This window comes from Pistacia vera, unplaced genomic scaffold, assembly GCF_008641045.1.
Source record: "Pistacia vera cultivar Batoury unplaced genomic scaffold, PisVer_v2 Contig656, whole genome shotgun sequence".
Taxonomy (NCBI): Eukaryota; Viridiplantae; Streptophyta; class Magnoliopsida; order Sapindales; family Anacardiaceae; genus Pistacia; species Pistacia vera.
Genome location: NW_022196508.1, coordinates 1,419,076 through 1,425,264, shown reverse-complemented (window position 1 = coordinate 1,425,264; position 6,189 = coordinate 1,419,076).

Genomic DNA, 6,189 nt, shown 5'->3' with positions numbered 1-6,189 from the left:
ACAAAGACAAGCATTTTGTTGAAGGCAATTGTAGATAGAGGCCAATTTGATAGAGTGGGCAATCTTGCACCTCTATCAGGTGAACCTTCAGCACCTAAAGATTTTGACTTTTTCCAGCCTACGACAGATGCTTTTGATAAGATTATGGAGGCACTTAAAAATGATGGCATCCATTTGGTTATATTGTATGGGATGGGCGGTGTGGGTAAAACAACTTTAGCAANCCAGTCTCCCTGTAAGGTTGAAGAAAATGTCAATCATTACCTTTCTTGAATCATAATCTCATACGGAGACGGGCCCCATAATTACAAGAAGTCGGTACATTCAAGAGATAAGAGCAACAAATTAAGACAAACAGAAGCTAATTTGTTTTTTCTCCCATTCCAATGAAATTTTCAAGTTCATGTATATATTATTATATAATTCATTGTAGCTATCTGAAGTTTAAGGTAAAGATTGAGGCTTCATGTTACCTGAGCAAGCGGCGGCCGGTGGAGACTGGAGAAGCAGCTGCCGGTGGAGACTGGAGAAGCAACGGCCGGTGGAGACTGGAGAAGCAGCGACCGGTGGAGACTGGAGAAGCGGCAGTCGGTGGAGACTGGAGGAGCTTTAACCGAGAGTGAGTGAGTGAGTGACTGTGAGATGAGTGTTAAAGAGACGAGAGTGAATGTGAGTTATGAAACAGAGGATGTGATTAAAGGGTTCAAAAGATACACATACCTTGGATGAGCAAGACGTGGAGTTGCGCTCGTGGCTCTGAGATTGGAGATGCGGTGACGGTGGAGACTGTAGACGTGGCTCTGGAGAGTGCAGTCTGGAGAAGCGGCGACGGTGGAGTTGCGTGGGTAGCGGCGACGGTTACGGTGGAGTTGCGTGGGTAGCGGCGACGGTTACGGTGGATTTGCGCGAGTGAGTTTGAGAGACGAGAGTGAGTGAGTGTGAGAGAGGAGATGAGTGAGGGATTTCAATTCAAAAGACAAACCGAGACCCGCGGGTGTACCCGTCTCACCCGCTTTCAAAACGGTCGGACCGGGTATGGGTTTAATGTCATGGACTTATACCCTATTTTTTATCTGGGTATGGGTCGAACCGATGGATTTGAACCTCTTTTGCCAAATCTAAGTGATGTTAGACGTACAAAGTGATGTGATAGAAAATAAATAGACGAGTGGATATAAAAAGTCAAACTTATTATATTTATTATTTTATTTATATCACTTTATACAAACATCTTTATATTCATTCCCTGTCAGATTACTTCGTATAAACATCTTTTTAAAATTCTTCATACTTTTAGCATTAATGATTTGAAAAACTACAATAGATAATTATTAGAGAATTATCATGACAAACTACAAACCAAATTCAGAAAAATGATTCTTTACACGGTAGAAACATCTACAATGGAGAATTAAAGTAAACTAACAATCCAAATGTTGATAATAGTTGAAAAAAATCAACTAAAAATAAAATCTTTTCACACTTCATCACTCACATATAACTTCATCGTGCTTCTTGGGTATATCAAAGGTGTAGTCATCCAAACACTTGACCAAATGGGTTTTTGTTGGATGAAACAAAACACTATGCTAATCGTTAACCTTCTTTACGAAGATTTCTATAATTATCCCACTCATTACAGTCTAGATTATGATATTCATTAGTGAAATATACACAATTAGAACATCTTGAACGAATTTGATCCCCCAAACTCTCTAACTCCCTAGGTCCTGTAATAGTAAAAGCATACAAGTTTTCTCATGAGAATTTCCTGAAAATATCAAATTTAGATCACGTTTGTTGGCATTAGGGATAACGGTTTAATTCCGTCCGTTAATACTGCAAGATAAATTTAGTCTACCGATAATTGATATTTGTAAATGAAGTTTATATTTTTTCCACGTTTAAGAATTTTTGAGGTAAAATAAACAAAGAAATTGAAAACCTTATATAATATATAGAATCATGAATATTGAGATTTTGTTATTTATTAATACCATTAAAATAACAAAATTATGTGTAGGTTATTTTATAATAGAGTAATGCTATACGTATTCACAGATCTTACTAACCTTTGTTAAAATTAAATATAATATCTGTACTATACTTGTGGTATCCGTACTATGCTTTATATTTACAAAGGTTAATATGTTGGTTAGTGCACTCGTAAGTACGCATAGTATTATTCTTTATAATATTTGAGTTTATCTTTTCAATATCAAAAAGCTTTTTGATAATTTAAGATTAGAACATTCCATCTTTTATATTTAAGATAACCCTTTTTTTTTTCTTCATTTTTTGCTAAATTGTGTTGAAATGACTTTTATGCCCCTACACCGTCTAACACCCTAACTCCGTTATCTGTCAGGGGTAACAGTACCACGTTCCGAAAATACTGGATGAAATTGGTTTTATGTTTTACAAATACAACCCCTTCTTCAAGTTCAATGCTTCTTCGCCAACGCCTCACAACTCTCAGTCGCCATCTCTCCACTTCCTCTTTATCCACCAAAATCCCACTTCTCTACACGCACACAAATGAAAAACCAAAACGACCCCGTCACTCTCCAATGGAAAGTGCTTGGTTTTGGGCATGAAAATGCTGTGTTTGTGCCTAGTTTGAACCCTTATTTAGTGTGTTGCTCTTGGTGGAATTCACTCTGTTGCTTTGACTTCACTTGGTAGATTTCACTTGGTCAGTGAGCAATTAACAACTCACATTCATTTTGTTCATTGATTGAGTGTTGTTGGGTGTGAAGGTTTAAACATCTTTTGCTTAGGCGCATTTAGCAAGCTATATGGTTATTATAAGTGTATGTATGGTTGAGTAATCAGGTTAAAAGTGTTATTTTTTTTTTTTTTTTTAAGAAGTAAATTAGCAAAAAGGCTACAAAAATAATCACTTTATTTATGATTTGCACGAGATGTTTTTTTTTTGGAGTCATACAAATTATGATCTTAATTTGGAGTCATGAATCTTGCAGGGGTATTGTATACCTAACCAAAATTTTTCTTGGGTAGGTAATTTAATTTTTTAAAGAGCTTATGGGGAAGTTAGTTGACATGATGTAGCACTCTCCTTGAATTGCAACCAAAGGACTAATAAACAGAAGCAAAAGAGCTTTTATCATATATGGAATCACATTTGATCAACAGAGCACTTTTCCTTTCTTATATAAATGAGATGTTGAAGCAACTAAGTATTGTTATGATTTAGAATATACTATGTCAGTTTAACTGGTTGGCCTGATAATTATGATGTTCTTGTGCTTGATTGATAAATATCAGAAGAGTTTGTTGCACATATTCATCACATTGTTGTGTTCACTTACTGTTTTTAGCCTGATAATAAATGGCTCTATCATAAAAGTTTGCAGGGTTTTGGTGGTTTTGGTGCACTTGACATTCTGTCTATCTAGAGAGTTGTTTCCTAATGTTGGAAGGTTCTTGGAATGGGAAAAACGGCACATTGCAACCAGTGGACACATACTGCTGCAATAACTGAATCAGGTTGTTCTCTTACTAACTGACCCTTTTTTTGTATGGAAATTCCTTTACATGTATATAGTATGGGTTTGCATTTGGATATAGGCTGCTTAACCTGGACTAAATTATATGAGTTTTGATTTGTGACCTTTGAAACGCCCTCTTGACCTCATAATGTGAAAACTATCAATCTATACTGAACACAAATTGAATGGAATTTTCAATGTCTTAGGTTATGATTCAGCATTTATGTTTCTAGTTGTTCTTTATGAGAGATGATTCATATTGCCTTCATTTATTACGGAAAGAATAAAGAAAGAGGGTGTCAAATATCTTAATCCTCTATTATTGATATGGGGGAACTTTCACTTGGAGTGCGAATGAAGGAGATGAAGATTGGGCCTTGGTCCTGGTGCGGCCCTAATGAGGAGGTGGACTCAGTATCCCTTCTAAGTCAAAGCATTACCTGTACCTGGCTGCTTTTTTCTTGTGGTGGCTTTTTTACAACAGTGCTGACAGAGGAAGGGCAACTTTGGAATTGGGAGGTAAAGATATCAACTCTTTTGTCTTATTTTCTCTCCTTATCTCTACCCAATTGCATTTGTTACTTTCATTTATTTGTTCGAAAATTGCACTTCTGGATATCATCTCTTAAGTTTCAACTTTGATAAATTTCATTTCTCTGCTTCTTACATTACAATGACACATATTACACATTGTCATGTGTTCTGCTCAGCAAGTTCTACTATAGCTTGGAAGAGGTGATAAGGTTGGAGCCCAAGCCAATTCCTAGCCTTGAAGTATTTCGATCATTCAGATAGCAAGTGGTGGTTTCACTCCCTTGCATTAACTGGTAAAATTGCAATGCGTTGCAAGCAACTTATTAAATCCATTCCTCACTTGTCACCCCTCCTTCCATTCTAGGGTATACAATATGGTTTTCATTTTTATGTATAATTTCAGATGAAGGCAAAGTTCTTTCTTGGGGATATGGTGGACATGGTCAGTTGGGTCTTCTTCAACTGAAAATCAAAGTACCTGTGGTGATCGAGGCTTTAGCTTAGAGCGTGTAGTCTACATCGCTTGTGGGGCTCATCTCAGCAGCCATAACATAAGAAGAGTTAAATGGTCTTTGATATTTCCATCACCCTAATCCTACAATCTTCCAAAGTATCTATATTTATCCGATCTCATAATAACACAGAAATGAGGTTTGGGATATCTTTTAGTATTCAACAAGTTGAAAGATACTAAATTTAATAAAATCAAATATTTGATATCATTATAGAACATAATTTTATATGCAATCAATAAATAAACTCATGATATATATTTGTTTTACACATAATGTTTGATAATTTGCTATATATTAGATAAAGGGAATTGTACATGTGGGGAATGCCAAAGATTCTCAATTGGTTCCTGGGTTGCCGAGGTAAACAGTTGTGTCCTATTGAAGTCATTGGGACCCCAAAGGTGTTATCTGTTGCAGTTGGTGCATCTCATGCCATTGTTTGGTTTCAGGTCTGTTGTTACAATGGTCTACTATCGAAAGGTTCTCAACTCATATAACACAACAAACAGTATTATCGTTTAACACTCAAACAGAGGCTAGAAGATGTGTAGAATCTGAGGATGGATAAGTTCTTTAAGTTACTAAAATATTGCCAAAGCATTTAGGAGGTGAATTCAGATTGCTGACTGGTTAGTCAATAAGTGAGCTTACCTTGACAATGGCTGATCATAACTGCTTTTGTTTGATTCCCTTTAATGAATTAAATTATCAGGAAGACTAGAAATTTTGACATTATAAGCTCTTGTCAGAAATGCAAGTTACCTTCCAATCTCATGTAATGCCTTTGTTCCATCTCATTGTATGCATCATCTCATACATATTGGTTTACGACATTCTTGTGTTGAATTTTATTGCAAACATGACCACTTTTCCCTTTTATGTTGATCATATTGCTAGTTGCTTCTATCTGATATCGGCATAGAGAAGATCTGCGATGATTTTATTAAGAAAGCGTGCAAATAAATTGCGCGCTCAAGTGCATTTGATATCCTGTTATGAATATCAGGTTTTGTTGTATGATCTTTGATGCTCTAGTACTATGGACAACATTATAAGTGATAAATTTAAAGTTGGGTATATTTTCGGGAAAAATATAGAATATCACAAGATATCATGTGATTGTTGATTAAACTGAATATCTATGTAGTATGCTATATTGATTTGTGATATCATTAATTGGTATACTGTGGTAACATAGATTTTTTCGTTCTTGATAACTAAGACTTTTTTGTTCTGTGAAGTTGAAGGGTAGAACTCGCCTCAATGTTGGCGGATCCGTAGAAGTTAAGCCAGCTAATAAACTCTCACATTACTGGAGAACATCAATTCACGCAAAAATTATGTGATTTAACCTTATTTCTCCTTATCGCTCAACTAAAGTTATATAAATACAGAATTTTTTATACAACAACTCACATATACCGCATGATCACCCAAGAGTAAATATTTTATGCCATAATTTTTTATACAGATGGCGTGATATGACTCGTATCTAAGTTTTTTCAACCACTATTCTTACAAAACTCTATGATATAATCAAGAAAGCTTAAAGCAAGAGAAAATAACCAAGAATGAGTTATCCCCGAAACCCAGAAGCAAAAATTATCCCTTCACCAGAATCATCATCT